The following is a 20,134-nucleotide window of genomic DNA, read 5'->3' as shown; positions in this document are numbered from 1 at the left end:
CTGAACCTGAGTGGTAACAGTGTGCAGACCCTATTACCAAGCACTGAGCTCCATCTCGGTTCTATGATATTAATTACATAAAAATTTTCCACTGTGGTCCAGTAACCCTCATTCCATAGCAGTTTGATGTATAAAAGTATTGTAAATGCTGTAAGAGGCATTTCTTTTGCACATCTCTTTTTCAAATCAAACCAGGAAGACAAAACATTGAGCGGCTCAAATTTCCCACTCACAAGTCTTACTCTTGCTTCACTCACTAACTTAAACCAACAAAGAAAATCTGTAAAAGTAGGCCTGCTATTAATTGCTATACCATGTGCTTATAACAAGACTGGAATAATGTCTTGTATGTGGGACTGATTTATAGTTTGTAGTACAAATGTACTCCTTTGACTGAGTGGGAAACTACTGCCATGTCGATTCCCCTTTAATCTCACAGGTGTATTAGATGTATGTAAGTTACTGCTTAGTTCACAACAATTTGTAAAATTTTTTGTGTGCTTCATGCAACCTTGACTCCAGAGTAGTGGAATCACCTAAGGTAGGTTAGCTTTTGTGTGAGGGCCAGAGCAGCAGCTGTGTGTGCGACTGCCTCATCCTGCCACCGACACACCAGCACCACATATTCGAACAAGCTAGATGGCAAAGATAAAGTGAATGAGCGGAAAAAATGAAAGGCAGGGTTGTGCTGCATTATATTGGGTTCATTGTAAATGGCTATATATGCTTGTTATCTATCACGTACAATGTTGTGCTAAGTGCATTTCTTATCTTCATTACAAAACAAATGAGTAAAAGGAATGACATCTATTTTTGGTGCATCACAGGATTTTGTTCTCTCATTAGAAAAGGTGTCTTTATTGACAAATGAAGCTGAATCAATGATTCCAATTTATCAATTGTAAAATGTTGATAATATTTGAAAACAACAGCAACACAGAAACCTCAACATGGGCTTCATGTTGAGGTGCCTCCCTCCATCTCTAGCCTTAAACCTAAAGCATTTCTATACTTCTCAACCTGGAAATGTCAAACATCTTTGCCTTCAATGGGTGCAACTTTTTGTGGTGACTCCACTGAGAAACTGTTACACCCCACAGTGGAGTTAACCCACGACACATAGTCACACATACTGGCCATGTTCACCACCCTGGCCTGCACTGCTTCTAACGCAAGCCCCAGCCAAGGAAGCTCATGCCTGGGCACCCTGGGCAGCCACTCAGCCCTTCACATCCAGGTCCAGGGCCAAGAGACAGAGGCCAACAGCTGGCTGTGTGCAGGAGGAGCCTGGAGGCTTCTACAGCAGATGAATCACCACGGATTAATATTTAACTCCAGACTCCTGCTCCCCTCTAGCATCTCTGCTTCCTCCTCCTGCTCTTTTCACACCACCTTGCCTCTCCCTCTATCCATCACTCCACCCCCAGACCTGCAGGTAAATTGGCATATGTTCAAGAGACCTATACGGTGCATATGAGATGACTATTTGAACGTGGCACCCTCATTTGTAACGCAAGCCAGGATTTCTATGACAATTAAAACACACAGAGTTGAAGCGAGCATACAAATACACACTTAAACAACACAACAATATGGCCATGGTACGTTGAATTGAATGCATTATTCAAATAATTTGAAAAATGAGGGATTAAAATTACATATGCACCCTGCATTGGTTTTGTGTATATTAGCAAGGAGGTTTTTCAATTTCATTGTTTCATGTTGAGTCACACATCATGAACAAATTAAGACATTTATAAACTGAAATGTGTTTTTCTGGACCATTATCATTTTTTTTCTAAACTCAAATGTTGTCCTGAACTGAGATCAGTTAAATGCATGCAGTCTGGAGGCAGACTCTGTATTCGCAGTACCATGTAAGATGAATGCCGTGATATTAAGCAGGCACAGTTTTCAGCAGGTACTAAAAGCAGGTCATGGCTGAAATAAAAAAAAAGCTTCAGTGCATGTGCTGTAAACCCAGTAGCTTTAGCCACAACCACAGCCAGGCCTGTAATAGTATTCTCAAATGGGATCCGTTATGATGACTGCATGCCTTCCTCGCTCCTTCAGCTCTGATTTTGCGATTAAAGCAGCAGACTTCTCCCCCCCAGTTTTTTAACTCGAGACAGTCTCTCTCACTCTTCCTCCTGCCATCATAACCCTTTTCCAACCCTTTCTTTTCATTTTCTGCATTTCCCGCTTTACCATCTTGCTTACTTTCTTGTCACTCTATCATTGTCTTCATATTTTTTCCTATTTTTTTGTTGTCTTTCTCCTCTCCTCACTCTCTCTCCATATGCATATATGTTTGTAAAGATATATCAGTCCCCTGTGGTTCCTGCTCATTCGCATGCATGTTCTGTGAGCCTCAGCCATTCGAGTGTACATAAAACCCGCTCTTTACGGCCAGACATAAAAGAGAAAGGAGGAAAAGAAAAAATACATAGATTTTCTTCTGTTCCTTAAAGAAGGGACACTCTGATCTTGCTTGTAACGGATTAACCTTTGAAGCACCCAGTCTTCGTTTGGCTTTTTGTTTCTCTTTCGCTCATGTAACTTTGGGTACAAAAGCAATTTTGTCCTGACTAAAAAGGCCAATCTACTGTTATCTGGGTCATGTTGTGACGGTGAATGAAATCTGATTTTTTTTCCTCCTCTCTCCGACTCGCTCTTCACCCCCCTCGTGTCCCTTTATGGCCGCGTTTAAGGGCACGATGGCACATAGTTGAATGAGTAACCAACCAACGGACCAGTGGAATTGTGGGAATTCATGGGAATCTCTGTGGGGACGAGGGGTCTTGCAGGACCACTTCCTGTCTGTCTGATTCAGGGACACCCGGGGGTGCTTGAGCTTCCCTCCACGCCGTCTCTGACAAGGCCTCAGCGGAACATTTGTGTCTTTGTATGGGACGGGGCTGAATACAGTGAGAGGGGCCGCATACTTCGGAGTCATCATTGTTTTTCATATGGACAAGGGTCCAAATATGAATATGCATATTCATAACAAGTTCAGTTTTCAAAGCCCCCACAACTCCTCCCTTCCCATCTTTATTCATCGTTTTATAATGTTCCTCCATCTCATTTTCAATTCCAAATGAGGCGTTTGGCATATGAAAGTTTATGGTGTCACACCCCTAAAGGTTTTACAGTGGGAGAAAAAGAAAAAAAATATAATTACGTCCTTTGCCTATGTGATTCTGTGATTAGTATCAGATGATTATTTCTGGAGATTGAACATGTGTGGGTTGATACTGTGAGGTGAGTCTCACTGGGCTTTGGAGAGACAAAAGTACTTAAGTGCTCAGTTTTCCGTGAGGTCAACATGATATTATTTCCTCTGAACTCATCTCTGTAGTTAAAATGTGCGAGACCAAATCCCACGCTGTCTGGCACAGGGAGCCCGCTCTTTCTTGTCAGCACTCAGACTCGCTGCAGTAACGATTAATATCTGGATTCTGCCCTTTAAAAACAAAACTCCATATTTTCAATGATTGGATGATTGGAGTGAGCATTTAGTGCAAATCTAAGGTGATATATCTTATCATAGTTTGTGTCTTCTTTACCCAGTCATGGGAAGATGCTGGGTTGTCCCTCACTACTTAAAGGGACACAGTTACACTTGGAGACGAGCCTTATACAGTAGTGGGAGTCACTGGATTATTTCACTCATGGAGAGCATGTACTGTAGGTGGACTTGTAAAACAGTTGTTTTCAGTGTAACTGAATCATTAGAATCAGTTAAAGCTCACATATGTTGCACATATATGTTAGTTATGGAGGTCTTCTTACATACGTTAACTTGTTTTATAGTTGTTTTATAAAACCTCCTTGTTGCTGTAAACGAGCCGATAGAAATCACTCTTTTCTGACGTTGTCCTCAGCCGCGATATTTCAGACTGAAATCTCACACCCAGAAGACAGAGTGTGTTGTGATTGGCCAGCCAGTGTAGAGCCTTCCCAACTGTCTTGTGATTGGCCAATACCCGGAAGTTACATAATCAGCACACCCGCTCTCAGAAGCGCAGCTCCCCTCTCTGGAACGGTGGATGCACTGCTACTCATTATCAAAACATTGTTTTAACAATGTTTAAAAATAGCTTCATCACGACTCCCCACCGCAGTCCCTTTTATGACTTTGACCCAGAGTTAGACCCAGAGTCAGAAGACACTGTCGCTCGTGAAACACCTTCACAACGGACGTTATTCTTCTTCTGCAGTTCAATGTACGCAACCGGATGTGCCCGGACTACTGCCCAGAGCAGGAGGATCTGCTGTTCAGGAGAACCGCTGTTTACGTAACCGGAAGGGAAATCTCGCTGAGCCCGAGATTACAATAAAACACAGCGTTCTCAGCAATGGCTGAACTGTTTGTTTTGAACCTTCGGGACTTCGCACATACACACTAAAAAACAGCGTTAATTGGAACTTCCGGTCTAGGTCTGCTTTAATACAATATAGATTTTAACAGTACTTCCTCCATGACCGGAGCACGGACTCTGTCAGTGAGACAGTCACGGAACTGAAATACAGCAGCAAGTTTTGAGATACGGCTCACCGCTCGTGATCACTTGCGTTCAGCAGTGCTGTCGCTTAAATACACCAGACTCGTCTGAGAAATGATGAGGTTTTACATTTTTCCCTGGTTATTATGGGAGATTAACCGTCGTTTTCAGGATTGTTAAGTCATTTAACTGATCTACCGTTCAAATGGTGCATAATTGACCATGTCTATGGACTTGTGTTTGTTTCCCAAAACCCTGTTCTTTTTAATAAACAAGAGCAAACTATGAAACGATTACAAAACATGTATGAATTCCTAATTTTTTTTAAAATGACACAGGCTTCCATGTCAGTGTTTCCAAAAGTCTCACCAACACCAATAACGGCACCAGATAGATTTGTCACTAGATGCTTTTTTGAAAAAGAGTCAAAAAAGAGGCTATGAATACTTGCTAAATATAGTGACAAAGTCGCTAAGTTGTCAGCACTGTGGACTGGCCACCTGTCCAGGGAACTCTATGTTAGCTGGGATTGCCTCCACAGCCCCCATGACTCTCATGTGGTGGATAAAACAGTAGAAAATGAATGAATGAGTGAATGAACTTGATAAGATATCAAATTTCCTAGCTTAATAAGCGAACATAGCTTTCTGTCTGCTAATGAGGAAAAACAGTTCCAAAAGGAAGAAAGGGTGCTGTTCTATCGTAATGAGCCACATACTGTATATCCACTTTACTATATATACTTGTAAAACACAAAATCAAAACAGTTTTGAACATTGTTGTTGGTGTAGCTGCAGTGAGGTGGACTCTTTATTCTCTGCTCCAGAGGTGCCTTTATTGGACCTTGGATGCAACACATCAAACGCAGCATGCTAGACCTTCAGTCGAGGACTGGGTGGACTTCACAAAAACTTAACTGGCAAATTTGAATAATTTAAGATGTGATTATGCAAAGCATCTGCACTTGATTCATACACAATGACAATAACCTGCATTTGTGGGCGGAGTCTGACATTAGTGTGTGACACTGGAAATCTGGACATGATCATTATCAAGGCCTGGAGTCAAGGCCATTAGCTTGACTCTCCCTCCAGTGAATTATGGGTCGTCTGTCAAGGGGGGCCCAGTGTCCGAGACCTGTCATGGTGAAAGATGACGGGGTCCTTGCACTCTTCAATGAGCCGTCCATGGAGATGCCCGCAACAAATGACCCATGAGCAGAGACACACCTTTCATCAGTGAGAGTGATGGGAGCAATGGGAGGACCTTGTGTGTGTGTGTGTGTGTGTGTGTGACAGAGTATTTGACCTGACCCTTTAAATACCCTTCCCCCGTCTCCTGCAATCCATATTTCCCCCACTTTTTCAAGGCCTTGGGGTTGTTCAGGACATTTTTGTGCTCCCTGCTGACAGAAATGTAATCAGACACCTCAGTGGAAGAGTGCAACATCAGTACCTCCTACAGCTCGGTCATATATTGTATCACTTCTGCACTGTATGATCAGAAGAATAAGAACGATGTGTTTGACTGCGCACACATTTGGTTAACAAAGTAACAGAAAAGCCTGGAAATGTAATAACATTTCAGCCTGCAATCTCTGAAACTCTTATGCAATATAAAAAACAGTCACAAGTCTGTTGTGACCTTAGCCAGGTGGTAAGTTTGTGTTATTTTAGTTGTGGTACACTAATCAGATCTTATCCCTATAGTTTCTTTGCCAGGACCACAGTTTTTCCCCTAACCACATCATTATGAATAAAGTCATACTCACTGGTAACATGATGGCGGTTTTTAGTTTTACAGAGCATACTCATGTAAGACTTGACGTGTTTGCATGCATATGACCAATCACAACCAATGATTATATTTGAATATTCCATTAAAGGCATGTTTGCTGTGAGTTACTTCTATGGTTTTAACCTTTTTCAATGAGCCTCAACCCTAGATGTGTTATACATACATGTATACAATTTTATAGAAAATATTAATTTAATGATTTCAGTTAGTCTCTGTTGTGGGATGAAAATAAAAAAATAGCTTTGACATTGGACATAGGAGCTGAGAAAGTGGAATTTTTAAACATGTTGATCTGTTTCCTTGAACATAACGTGACATTAGCTTGCTTACCACAAATCCTGCCCCATGGCACAGTCCTGTGGAGTGAGACATTCTCCCTAACAAAAACTAAAACAAGTTTGTTTTAAGCAACAGAAAGCTTCATATTGTTGTATTCAAATCATTGCATAGCTGTACACCTTTTTAAAATTTGTCACACAATTAATTTATTTACCGTATTTATTATATTTTTAATTCCTGCAATGTTCCTCATTTCAGAATTATACAGTAAGTTTACACTTGATCTCTATATATTTGTGCTTCAGGCTTAAAATACATTTTTATGACAAATGACTTTAAAACATGTTTTTTTTCTTCTCTCATTTAAGATAATAATAGTGATGCTTTACTTGGCAGTTAATTTGGATTCTGATAACTGAAGACCAGCCATGTACAGTATATATGAACAAGATGCATGAAATTACTTGCAGTTTCTAGATACATGCAGTAATTACACACCCTGAGTCGACGCAAACAACATCTAAAGCTTTTGTAGCCCCCTGGAGGGCTGCACCTCATGAATTAGCACAGTGCCTGAATAATGGATTATCAGCTTATTTACAAACATACATGGTGAATGGGTGTAAATAACAATTACGATTTTATCCTTTTGCGTCTTAATACATGCTTGGAAGTAATAAGTGATAGGCCTGTGTGGTTCGTGGTGGTCGAGTGTGTGATGTAATCGTTTGTTTACATTTTCCAGGTATCATTTTTCATCCTGTCAATGGGAGTCGAGTAAAAATATTCCCCGGTGTGGTTTGGGGCTTTTCAGAATATGCAGCAGGAACTCCCAGCAAGAGGAAGCGGCACTGGCTAATGCGCTTATTTGGAAAAGAACAGCCAGCGTTCCCCAGCTTGTGTTTGGCAGCAAACTCCACTGTTGCACTGGTTTCTATTAGGGTTTCACTGCCTCTCTCTAGTCCTGTTTCTGTTGGTCGCTCTCATTCTTTTCAACTTGGGTCTCTTCCTTTTCAGATTCTGGTACTTTCTGTCATCACCTCAATCTTCTCCAATGCCCCCAAAACAAGCAAACAAGCAATACAAAAACCCAAATATTTCCACAACTCTTTCCAATGTCCGACCACTTTGTCTAGCGTCCTTAATCCTTCCACCACTTCTCTAACTTTCCCTCCATCTTTGCTCCTTCCTCATCCACCCCTCCCACACGTCCTTTCCCCTCCTCAGTAGCAGTAGTGTGTGTAGATGATGCCGCAGAACACTCCGGGCAGTAAAGTAGGCCAGGATTACTTTTGCTGGCTTGTTCCCAGTGAAGCGTGTGTTCCATGTGTGTGTATGTCTGTGTCTGCCTGCTTATGTATGTGTGTGTGTAGGTGTGTGTTCAGGCCTGGGAGAGAGAGAGCGAGTGTGCTCACAGGCTGGCCAGCCAGCAGTCAGCCAGCAGACAGGGTAGAGCTGGGCATATGGAGCCTCAGTATTGGGCCAGCAGGTATTTTTCAGCGTCTGCTCTCTCCTCCTTTGTTTAATATTTCCCCGATTCTTGGCGTCCTGGCTGCAGAATCGCATTTGCGCTGCCAGCGCAGCACAGACCTACAGTATAGCAGCTCAGATGGCATATCACTTTCCAAAATGTATATGCGCTGAATGTTTAGAGTAAAAAACAAAACTGCACCTTTTCAACATGGGTTTACTATAGGTTTGAATTGTTTGACAGGACTTTACTGTTCTTGAAAGTTTCCGAAACACAAAATAAATCTGCAAAAATATATAAAATATGCATTTATAATTTGCCTACAGGATTAAAAAGGCAGACCTGTAAAACAGCAATTCTTTTTTGTTTGCCTATTTCATACACAAGGCAAATTAAGTGCTTTATATTAGATTCAAAAATGCACTGACAAAAACATAGGGCACAGTGGTGCAATAGTTAACACTGTTACCACACAACAAGACGGTTTGTGTCTTTTGACCAGTTGTGGCCTGTCGGTGTGGAGGTTAGCATCTTCTCTGTGTGCCTGTGTGGGTTTTGTCCTTGTCAGCTAGGTTGAGTTGCAACTCCCCAATTCCTTTGGGTGTAGATGTGAGTGTGAATAGTTGTTTGTCTCTTTGTGTCAAGCTTTGTGACAGTTGCTGCAACTCGCCTCTCTCAACAAAGTCGGCTGGGATTTTCTCCAGGCAGCACACAATCTTCAAAAGGATAAGTGATACACATTATTATGATGGAACAGATTTAACTGATGAAATTTGACGTGGTCATGAATATGGTGCACATAAAAATTTTATGAAAGTAAAAAAAAAAAATGAATACAAGCTATAGGGCTGGGCCATATGGCTTATAAATAATACACATACTTTAATTTTAGATAATATCTGGTGTATTTCATTGGGTTTTAAATGGTTGATAAATACAATTTCCATAAGTAAAAATGCAATTGCTTATAAGTACAATCAAATGCTGCTCTAACAAAAACAGGGTTATATTCGCAGAGTTAACTGTGGAGTTTTATGTTGATTTCTATATATCTACACCTTTAAACATCATACATATATTATAATATTGACATATTGCCAAGCCCTAATACAAGCTAAATGTACTGTAAATAAAATGGCTCCAATTACGTTTATGTAGTATTTTCTCACAAACTTAATTTGGTAAATTTTAGTAGCAAGGAGAAAACATTTAAGACATGATTTAAATGGGAATTGTTGCAGACCTCTGGTTGAGGGTAATATGGAAGCTGTCTGACTCATACTTTTGCATATATAGTCTTGTTGATCTCTCTCTCTCTCTCGCTCTCTCTCTCGCTAACACACACACACACTGAGCAGCCTTCATTTCTAACCTCAATTGCCTCAGACTTAATTGTTCTCTTAATTAGATTGCAGAGCAGTGCTTATGGCTGCAGGGAACATGTGTATGTACAGAAAGCGTGTGAGTGAGTGTATATATGCACCGTCTCTCTTTCTGTGTGTGTGTCCATGTCTGTATGTGAGGATGTGAGTGTGTGTGTGTGTGTGTCTGTATACATGTATTCCTACCACCTCAGTGAATTGCATGTTGTGCCTGGAGGAAGTGGAGCTCTGATCTGTGAGCACCAGTAGCTCCACAGAGAGAGATTCCTTGCCAAAACCCAAATTCCCTCTGACACTCACCACCTTCCCCCCTCCTGTACATCATCCTCCCCGCTGCAGATGGTATCACTCTGTTCTGCTTCACTCTCAAACTGCAAGTCGTACGTTGTCTGCTAGTAATAGACTCTTTTTTTTATTTTTAAGTATTTTAGTGTGCCATACATTATGAGTTTGGACCCTTGATAAATCTGCTATTTAAACATTATCTTTAATGTAAATGCTTCACTTTAATCTGCTGTAAAACATTTATATCCAAAATCCATTGACTCTTGGACCAGAATGAATGAGAATCTACACCAATAACACTTCTATTATTGTGTCTGTCTCTCATTGTATACAACTACACCCCCATTGGCTAGGATTTATTGATAATGTGTAACATATATGAGGGGGGTGCACATTTTGCTTCAGGCTTGGATTGGCTGGGTTGGCTGTGGCTCAGGTGGTAGAGTCAGTGTTGCTATGAAGTCACTAAACCTCAAGTTCCAGTCCTGTCCCAATTATCTGAGTCAGAGTTCCAAGTTCCAAGATTGGCTCCAGTGCTTTACTTAGAGCTGAGAAGAGGTTTGCACCAAACACAAATCACACAATTTTCACTATTTCAAAGAGTTTATTTACTGTCTGGCACAAGTCTATCCTCGGAATTCATGAAAATCTGAATTCTTGGATATAAGCACTACAACAACAGGTAGAGTCTTGCACTGTTGTTGGTGGACTGAACTCCAGATTGTCCACACTTAAAAGCACTTGACAGTTCCACTGCGATTGATGAGAAATATTAGTGTACCCTAGTTCCCTGATGTCCTAATGAACATGTCTGTGACATGCTTTGTTCAAAATACCATAAGGATGACGCACCATAGCAGTTTAATCACCCTGCCAAAACAGCCCTGTTCAGAACGCTCGGTTTAGTAGTATCTCTTTAGGTACACCTTAAAAAAAGTAAAATGAAACTTAAGGGACAGGAAATGACATCAGCCACAGAGGCTATTGGCTACTAGCATTTGGAAAAGTGATCATTTGCAGGCTCTAGCAGGCACATATGCTGTCGTATACAGTGTTGGGAAGTTTACTTTGGAAATGTAGATGGTTACAATTACAAGTTACCCTGATGAAAATGTAATAGTAGTGTAACTATTTCAATTACTTTCAAAGTAATGTAACTGATTACATTTGATTACATTTTGATTACTTTTCTTAATTTTGAATGAAATCTCTCAATATTTATTATACAATTTTCACATTTTAAGACCTATAGTGTGATAAACCTTTCAGCAGTACTTAAGACTAAAGAAAAACAACATAATAAAAGACTCTTTTTTTTTAACCATATATTATGAGTCTGACATTAGGCCTGGACTGTGAAGGAGGCTCACTTTCTCACTAAATGGAGTGACAATGGGCTGATTTCAGCCAAGAGGAGCAGGTTGTTTTAATGGAGAGAGTATGAGCGATACAAAAAAGCCTGAAGCAACAGTGTTGCTGCAAATAATTATGACAAGAGGCTGATTTTAATTTCTGACAGCTCTACATTGAGCTGCTTTTAAATATGAACCTTTAGAGCAACAACAACTGTTGTTTTAAACTGTGTTTTATATTGTTTTCATATAATATATGAAAACAATATAACACACTGACTGTCACACTGGCATTTTATAATTGTGATCAGTTAAATAATTTCACTGATCACAATTATAAAATGCCAGTGTGTGTTTTATTGAAAGCCAGGCTGGCTGTGAGTATGAAAATAGGTTACGGTGGTTTTTTAGGTGCTGTTGCTACAAGCAAATCTCATGTTGTCTCTGTACAAAGACCTTTTTTAATGTGAGAAAACAGAGTTAAATTATCTGTCCTGCTGCGAGTGCACAACTTCTTTCAGTGGTGACTGTATATACAGGTAAACAGGCTATAGCCTAAAAATGACCTCCTGACGCTGAGCAGCGTATCCCCTCAGCTGAACATCTGTAGACGGACACGCTCACAGAGAAAGCAAACAGCAGCGGATCAGCGCAATCTCTCCCTCCATACAAATGCTCCGTTCTGATCCAGCTCCACTGGACTTTGGTGACGCCAGCTGTAAATGAGTTAATTAGTGAAACAGCGGCGCTTTTATAGCCGATGTTATGATTAAACTGGTCGGGACCAGGTTCTGCTCTGTCTGTATGAAGTGTTTTTTGTATGTCCAGCCCAGGAACATCTTGTGCGCTGCCGCCGTACGGTTTGTCGGTTGAGTCGAATGGCACATGACCAGAGAGAGCCAATCACAGGCGTCAGTTTTGGAAGGAGGATGTTGATTTGAAAAAAACTAAAAACAAACATGAATCCTTGGGGAAGAAAAAACTGATAAATCTGAGCTTGTGGCGATATTTTTTTCAAATGTAACTTAAGTTGTAATCATTGAAATTTCCAAAAGCAACTGTAATTTAATTACATATTTTCTCCCAGTAATGTAACTGATTACAATTACATACATTTTGTAATTAAATTACGTAACGTCGTTACATGTAATTCGTTAGTCCCCAACACTGGTCGTATATAACATGTATCCAATGGACAGATAAATCCTCTGAGGCTGGAAGTTAGGACTCTGTGCTGCACTGTGAAGCCAAGAATAGAACTTTTCATGGGCTTCCGGTTTTTGGATACTGTTGCCCTCACCAGCACTCTTGCGCGTTTTACGGACAATATGGAGGTCCGCGAGACAACAATTCCATGAGTTTGGTGCATTGTGACGTCCCAGTGAGCGCGGATGTAAACATTGCGTGTTTCATCTCCTGTACTTAGACTGAGGAGAACCACAAAAACATGAGTGAGTCATCTTTTTTCACACTTTGCCGACTGATAGGACCTCCATAGTCCCAAATATAAGGATTTAAATGATTTAAAGGTTGATTTTGCATATGTCCCCTTTTAACCAAATATGTCAAACAAATTAAAGTCTTTTTCTATTTCTTGTCCATCCTTAATTACCACGTACCTCTGAAATCACACTAAAATAACTGCTACCTTACCTCACCAAGAATTATTACTTTACTGGGGTTGAGAGGTTTACGTGCCTATGTTATGCTCACAGCTGTGTTGTTAGAGGCATCATTTTTGACCTAAGGCAAATTTTGGTTTTAAAAGATGCCAGGATAACAACTCATGTAAGACCTTTGTCTTAATTGTTCACCCTTAAGTCAGAAAGAAGAACTTCACCTAAGGGAACAGTCATGCCTGGGAAGGAAGGTCACAACAATTGTTGACCAGACTCGTCAAGGTGTATGACCGCTGCAGAACAGGTGCCTTGCCAGGTTACAGAAAGCGCTCTGCATGGTTGGGTGACAGATGGGCTTGGAATCCAACATCTTTGCTACAAAAAAGACCAACAATACTTTGGATTTACTGTAGATCGACCCACCTCTTGTGGAAAGAGATAGATCTTGTAGGTTAGGTGAACGTGTACTCCACCTCTATGTACAGCACTGAGATTGGACTCAAACCCAAGCGGTTTCATCCTGTCATTTCCATGAGAAAGAAGAATGAAAAAGGTGGGACCGAGGCTGAAGAGGTCAGCACAGAGATGAGGCCAATACATCTCCTGCCATGAGGCAAGAAGATTGTTACCTCATATTGCATTAATTTTTTACTGTTAGTAACACTATAAAACACCTATGAGAGGTTAATGAAGCATACAAATCAGTACCCAAGTCGTTGTCCCCCACAGCATCAAGTCTAATTACCACATTGCTTTTGCATGGATATTCATTGTCCACAACAGTTAAATCCACACAATTATGACGCCGTTTTCAGGTCAGTTTTATCCCTTGGCACCTTTCCTGTGAAAACTTTACGTGGATGCTGCTTCAGCTAAGGACGTTCATAGTTCCCAGAGGATGAGTCCTAATATTTTTTGCTGTCCACTTGAACTTTCCTCTGCAGCTGCCATTATTAGGCCACATTTTTCCTCTTCCACTTTCTAAAATATGACATGAAAATTGCAATCAAACACACTGAGCACATTTATGGTCCTCAGGGAATAAACCTACTTAATTTTAATGAACCCCTTTGCCATGTAAGACAAAATTGTTACCTCAGAGCAGTTAAAACAGATTATTGAACCAATAGCTTAGTCTGTAGCCCTTTCAGAATTGCCTCTCAACGTTGCTGTCAAATTGTCATTTATATCACCATTGTAAGTCTAGTACAAAGTCATTCCTACACAGTTATTTGGCTCCCTGGTGGAAGTATGATTAAAACCTGAAAATGTGACTCCCTCCAGGTGAAAGTGTTTAGCGTGGCGTAGCATAGCTGCGCAGGTGAAAGTGTTTAGTGCTGGGTAATGCAACCTCTCTTGGCCCCCCGTTTTTGCAGCTGTGCATAATTATAGTTTTTCTCTTTCTCCCTCTCCCTTTTGATTGCTTCCCCATGTATGTACAGATTAGCTAAGCTAAGGAAATGTTATACAGTATAAAGTACAGTCTGCTCTTGTAATCCCTTCACTCAAATTACCTCACTGCAGTCAGTATTGGCTTTTTCTAATAGCTAATCAAAGAATAGTTGAATGATTAATTATTACTCATGATCGTGGCTCAGTCTTGTTCCACTTAGACAGTAGTATAGAAGATTATGGTAATAAATCCTAGTGGAACCTCTAGTGCTTCCTAAAATGGCAGTCAAGATACACAGATCTGGGTATATAACAGAGGGTAGAAGTTTGGGAAGGCGGTAGTTCCATCAACCTCCAGCCTGGAGCTTTCTGTTGGCTAATTAACCATCATTTTACCCAGGGAAAGAGCTGCACTGATGGGGGATAAGCTAGCCTCTGACGGGGTAAGGCAAGTGTGGCGGTTCCTAATCAGGGGGCCTGGAAGTGGGGGTGGAAAACACCTGTTCTGGGCACAGGTGTACATCCCAGCACATGGTTGCACTCTTCTGCATTGTCCCCCTCCCTCATCCAGCCATACCTCTCATTCTTCATTCACCTTTTAAGCATTTACAGTTCTTCACTGTGTTTGTACTCATACTAGACCTGTTTGTTGCTGACAATCCTCCCTATAACATTCCTAAAAAAGTTCGAATTATGAGCTTTTTGGATTACTATTTCGTAGTGTTTTGGATAATTGTATTTAATATATAGATGTTCTGATAATCATTGTAGGTTAATTAACTGTTTAGGTTTTAGAAATCACATTTCAGTGCAGTCAACAAGGTCACAGCTGCAGCCAATGACATTGCCCAATTTTCAGAGATAAGCAGGTGTGCTAGTTACATTTCTCAGCCCCTGCTGATTTCGCTGCCTTTGATTGAAATCAACAAGTTCATGCCCCTTCACTTGGGATTGTTGAAAGTTCCACGGGGAAATGAGGATATTAGCAAACCGCGGTAAAAATAGAAAGGGTAGGTCAAAGAAATGAGGACGGACCTAAAACATTAATTAATTATTGAATTTCTTTGGTCATCAGCGATTACCCGTAATGTAATGTCACACTGTGGAAACAGCGTGGCCCAAATATGGGAGGGAAACTGAATTGATAAACAATGCAAAGTTAACCCTTTTATGCATTTATCATGCATATGTGTAATTTCTTACACACTGTATTAGAAACTGTAGGCTATATTCGGAAATGTGTAAATAAACTGGATTTGGACATGTTATTTGAAAGCTGTGTGACAATCAATGCATTTATCAACATTATAATCTAATTAATACAGTGTGTTTTGATGTACAACTAATGAATATTGGAAACCACATATTCATTTAATCATGTCATGTAGCGCCTCTTGTCATCCCTCCCAAATTAGTGATTACACTTTGTTCTTATGTGGAGCAGGTTACATTGAGTGAAGTGGTTAATTTTATGGGGCATTGGACAGCCCATGGATGAGCAGAAGAGAAATGGGATTGGTTTGAATCCCAACCAGGTCAAGGGCTGGGGTACCCCTGAGCAAGGTATTATTTTTACCACAACCTGGGGGGTGGCACATCTAGTGTACTGCTATTGCTTGTCCAAAGACTGGATCTGGAGTAAAAATCAAAGATGCACATCATCTGTTGTGAAGTCCCCGAGAGAGGGCAAACTGAAAACCGGTTTAGTTTTGACCAAAGTTTAGATAGGGTTTCTTTGATTGTAAAACTGTGAGTTTCATTTACATCTCATGTACTATTTGTAAAGACAGCTCTGTACATTGTTCTTGTCTTTATATTAGGCGAGTAATATTACATTACATGTAAGTATTACATCTTATTTTCAGAGTCTTGATGACAAGGTATTAACATTGTCAGAAAAGGTGTATATTTGCACATCTATGTCATCTCTTCCATTTTGAATTTCCTTCCTCTGCTCTTTTGTCTTCATTGGAAACAGCCTGCATATTGCTTTTCACTGAAGGAAGCAGTGCATGGATAATATGGTTACACTGTTACTGATGCATAAAGCTGCGTGTCTGGTTCTTGTCAAGACCTTGCCACCAAAGTCAATTTGCCCGTGCCCTGGCAGAATGTGATATTTCTTTAATCAGATCAACACGGAAATTACGTCGGTGGACGAGAGGAAATAATTAAACTTGGGGCTCCAGGAATAATTTCACCCTATGAGAATTACTGTAAACTCCATAAAAAAAAAAAAATAAATAAAAAAAAACACAGCCACCCTCTCCTCCTTTGCTGGATGAGATAAGAAGGAAACCAGGAACGTAGATAGATGAGTGAGATTTCATTCAGTCCGCCTTTGTTTTGCCTCCAGCCTTTCAGCAGGTTCCTTTCACCCATGAATCTCCCATTCCTACATCTCCATCATCAGCTTGATGTCCCAGCCAGTGAAACTAAAGGTTGAGGTAACACTAACATACACGAAACATTGGCTACACTTATATTACAGTACATCAGTGAAACAAGTCTACAAATTTGACAATTTGTGTTGAGAGGGAAGATTGACCAACCAGGGTTACTAACACCACATCCCTTTACCCAGCATGCATACCTGCTTGGATCATACTGTACATGACGAATTAAAAGAAAATGCTAATGTTTACATCAACTGTCACCACAGTGGAATAAACAAAGAGACAGAGCTGTTGCCGTTTCAATTAATTATTGTCACATTATCTCCTTCTTACTTTAAGTAGGGGAAGAAGCATTTCAGTCAGATGATTTCTAAAATTGTCTTTTATTCACTCAAAGTGTTTGAATTGCAGTCAGTTGCATTTGCTTAATCGATACACCAACTTGTTCACCTCCCTGTAGCAAAAAAATATGTGATGCAATATTTGAGATATTTCTTTTAAAAATATCTCTGTCTCTGTGCAGGTGTATTAATGTGGAAATGTAAGCCAGTGGCACAAAACTATTTCTATGCCTTTGCCAAGCTCATTCATAAACCTAGATGCTTGTCAAGAGGAATAGCTCAAACAGAACACATTGTATCGAGAACCGCAGCAAGTAGCTTGAGGATTAGCCCAAAACACCACGTGCGGTGTAAGTAAATAAAGAGATCATTTAGGTCAGAAATTGGTAGAAAACAGCAGGAAACAGCTGAAAAGGGAACAATTATTTGAATGTTGTGACCCAACAGTGGACATTAGTGTTGTTGGGTGTGACCATAGATTAAAAGGGCTTAAAAATGTAAACCCCTCAGGGCAGTACAATGTTGCCTAGGAAACAGTTGTGAAATCATGATCACAGATTATATTTCTTAGCAACACAGTCCTGAGACACAGATATACACAACTCTAGTGTTTCGTATTTGGTCTTGCTTGAGGGGCTCTTGATAGCATTTTCAACACAGAAGAAGACATCATTCATCGCTCTCCTTACAGCAGCTAATCAGTTTGGTTGCGACTTGTTTGCGTTGTTGGGAAGGTGACTGCAGCTCCACTGGTGCTCAGCTGCACTTGATACATCTTGTTAGTAAATGAAGATTAAGTGTTTCGCAGAAATACAACACAATACAGCTTGATCAGGCTCTCAAATGGAAGATTAATTTACAGCGCTCGTGAATGAGCAATCCTTCTGCTCCGTAATTATTTAAGTTCCATTTTGGGTTAATTATGGTCATTAGCATTAGGTGTTTTAAGTACGGGGCTAATTTTGAGAGAGGTGGCTTGAGATTTAATGGGGAGAGAGAGAGAGAGAGAGAGAGAGAGAGAGAGAGAGAGAGAGAGAGAGAGAGAGGAAAAAAAATCCCACTCAAGCCTCTGAAATGAACAGATCATTTGGTTTTGAGGGGCAGAAATTTGATAGAAAACAGGAGGGAAACAGCTGAGGTGGGAACAATTATTCTAATGATGTGACAAAGGCAGATGCTGCAAATTAGATTTCGTTTAGGTTCTCCCCTGTCACTTACCATTGGGAGGCTGGAATTGGTGATGGTGTGGAGCATGTCTGTGTGTCAGGGCTGTGCAAAATTTGTAAATATATATTTTGCGATATGTATATAGTACTGTATGTTGAAAGTGCATTGACAATACACGTTGACATAATTGTACAGGTTGGAATACAACTGAAAGTGTGACAGAAGTGTCCATGAAAAGTTTCAGAAGGGAATTTTACTGCTCGGCCGTTGAGTAGTGCCTGGACGAATGTCAGTAAAAAATACTGTTAAATTGTGTCTGATCACAAAGACCAGAGACACAGACAATAATGATATCAACAACAACAACATAAAGTTACGTACTGCAACTTAAACAAGTAAGCTGATGTTCGTTTGGAAATCATATTGAAGATAAAAGTAAAGACACTAACTAACTAAAAGAGGAATATTTGCTCCATATGAATGCCTGACATAAGGTTTGTGCAAATAGGCGGTGAAATAGAGCTTGTGGTGTGCAATGAAAGGAAAGTTGCAAGGGGCAGGATGATGAAGGCTTGTTTGGCTCTCCTCGTTTCTCTTCAGTAGAGCAGCCCAGCGTGAGGAAAAGCTTGTTAAAACCCTAATAGTGGCTATCAAAGGCTATTGATTATCTTTCCCGCCCTGTTTGGGTGACAAAGTGAGCATTAGCTGGAGCCATAGAGAGCTTCTTAAGACACGTTTCCTCGGGGGCCGCCCTGTCCCTATGGGACGCCCGCTGCTGAGATCACATGCACACTCATCAGTGCACATGCACACAAACACACAGCGCACACTTGTGTGTCTTTTTTTTTTCCTTCTAAGCTACAACACGGCTATCCTTTCACCCTCCTGCCACCAGATAATCCATTTTACAGCCAGGGATCAAACACCGAGCCCTGCGGCTATGCGCTGCAGTGACTACTGTAACACACATTGTACACATACACACACACACACACACACACACAATAAATTAACCTACACACAGCACTAAGTTATCACAAAGCTTGGTTCATAATGTTTCTCTGCAGCACATAGGCAGTGCTTTATTAGGTTATTTTTTTTTTCCTTTTTGTTCCATGATGCATAAAGCATGTTGTCCTTGGAGAATCTTAAATGAAGATTGCACTAATACAGAGAACAAGGAGCACTCTCTCGCAGGTCCTGACCAATGATGTATAGAGTTAGCTGCATAACCAATGAACTCCTCCTCCCATTCTTCCTGTTTAAGTGCATTTCTCCTTCAGTGGTTTCAGAATACTCCACAGCAATACAGTTAAGTATGGGAGAAAAAAATGAGAATGGGTTATTTGCGGCAAGTTATACATAAGGCATTATAACAACCAAATTAATGGATGTCTGTTGAAATATTAACCCCCAGATTTAGGGCGGTGCTACATGGAAATTCAGAAACTCCAAAATGGTGTGTTTGTGTCTTCTTTTCGCTTGACTGACCGGTGTCTAGTTTGCAGACCTGAAGATATCAGGCATGCTTTCAACACAATGTCAGTGCTTGGCTTTGTATAAGGGAGTTTGACTTGGAAATGTTGCAGGAATATAGCAGAAATACTTCACACCTCACCTGTGGTTAAGTGTCAAATCCTTTGCTTCAGTGACTCTGATTCATTCTCTGGTTTATATTATGTTTGCCAGTAGGTATTGTGCTTTGCTCTAACCTGCTCATAATACCAGATTGGAGCATTTACTTTGAGAGATTAATAATAGGTTCTCAGCTTTTGTTGTCAGCACTAACTCAAATGTGCTAAGTTGATCTGTCTCACATGGACTGAAGTTTACGAGTCTAATTCATTAGAAGAAAAAAAAGAAATTACAAAACTTTGCATTCACAAGATTAAAAGTGGTATTCATTTCAACCCTTTAACACCTAAGCCTCAAAATTGACTTTTGTGCTTATTGTAACCATAAAAGGGCCAACAAATGTCCTGTGGGTAAGTGCTTTTGCCCATTTTTCCAGAATATCAATATCTGGCAGTTATTAACAATTTACAGCCATGGTCAAATAGTGTATTAATTTAAATTGAAGAAAAAATATTTTTATTCAGAGAAAAACACTATAGTTATGCATGAACACCAGATTATGCACGTTACATT

The sequence above is a fragment of the Microchirus variegatus genome (genome assembly GCF_963457635.1).
Source record: "Microchirus variegatus genome assembly, chromosome: 11".
Classification (NCBI taxonomy): Eukaryota; Metazoa; Chordata; class Actinopteri; order Pleuronectiformes; family Soleidae; genus Microchirus; species Microchirus variegatus.
The sequence above is the reverse complement of the archived record's forward strand: the minus strand, read 5'-3'. Positions refer to the sequence as shown.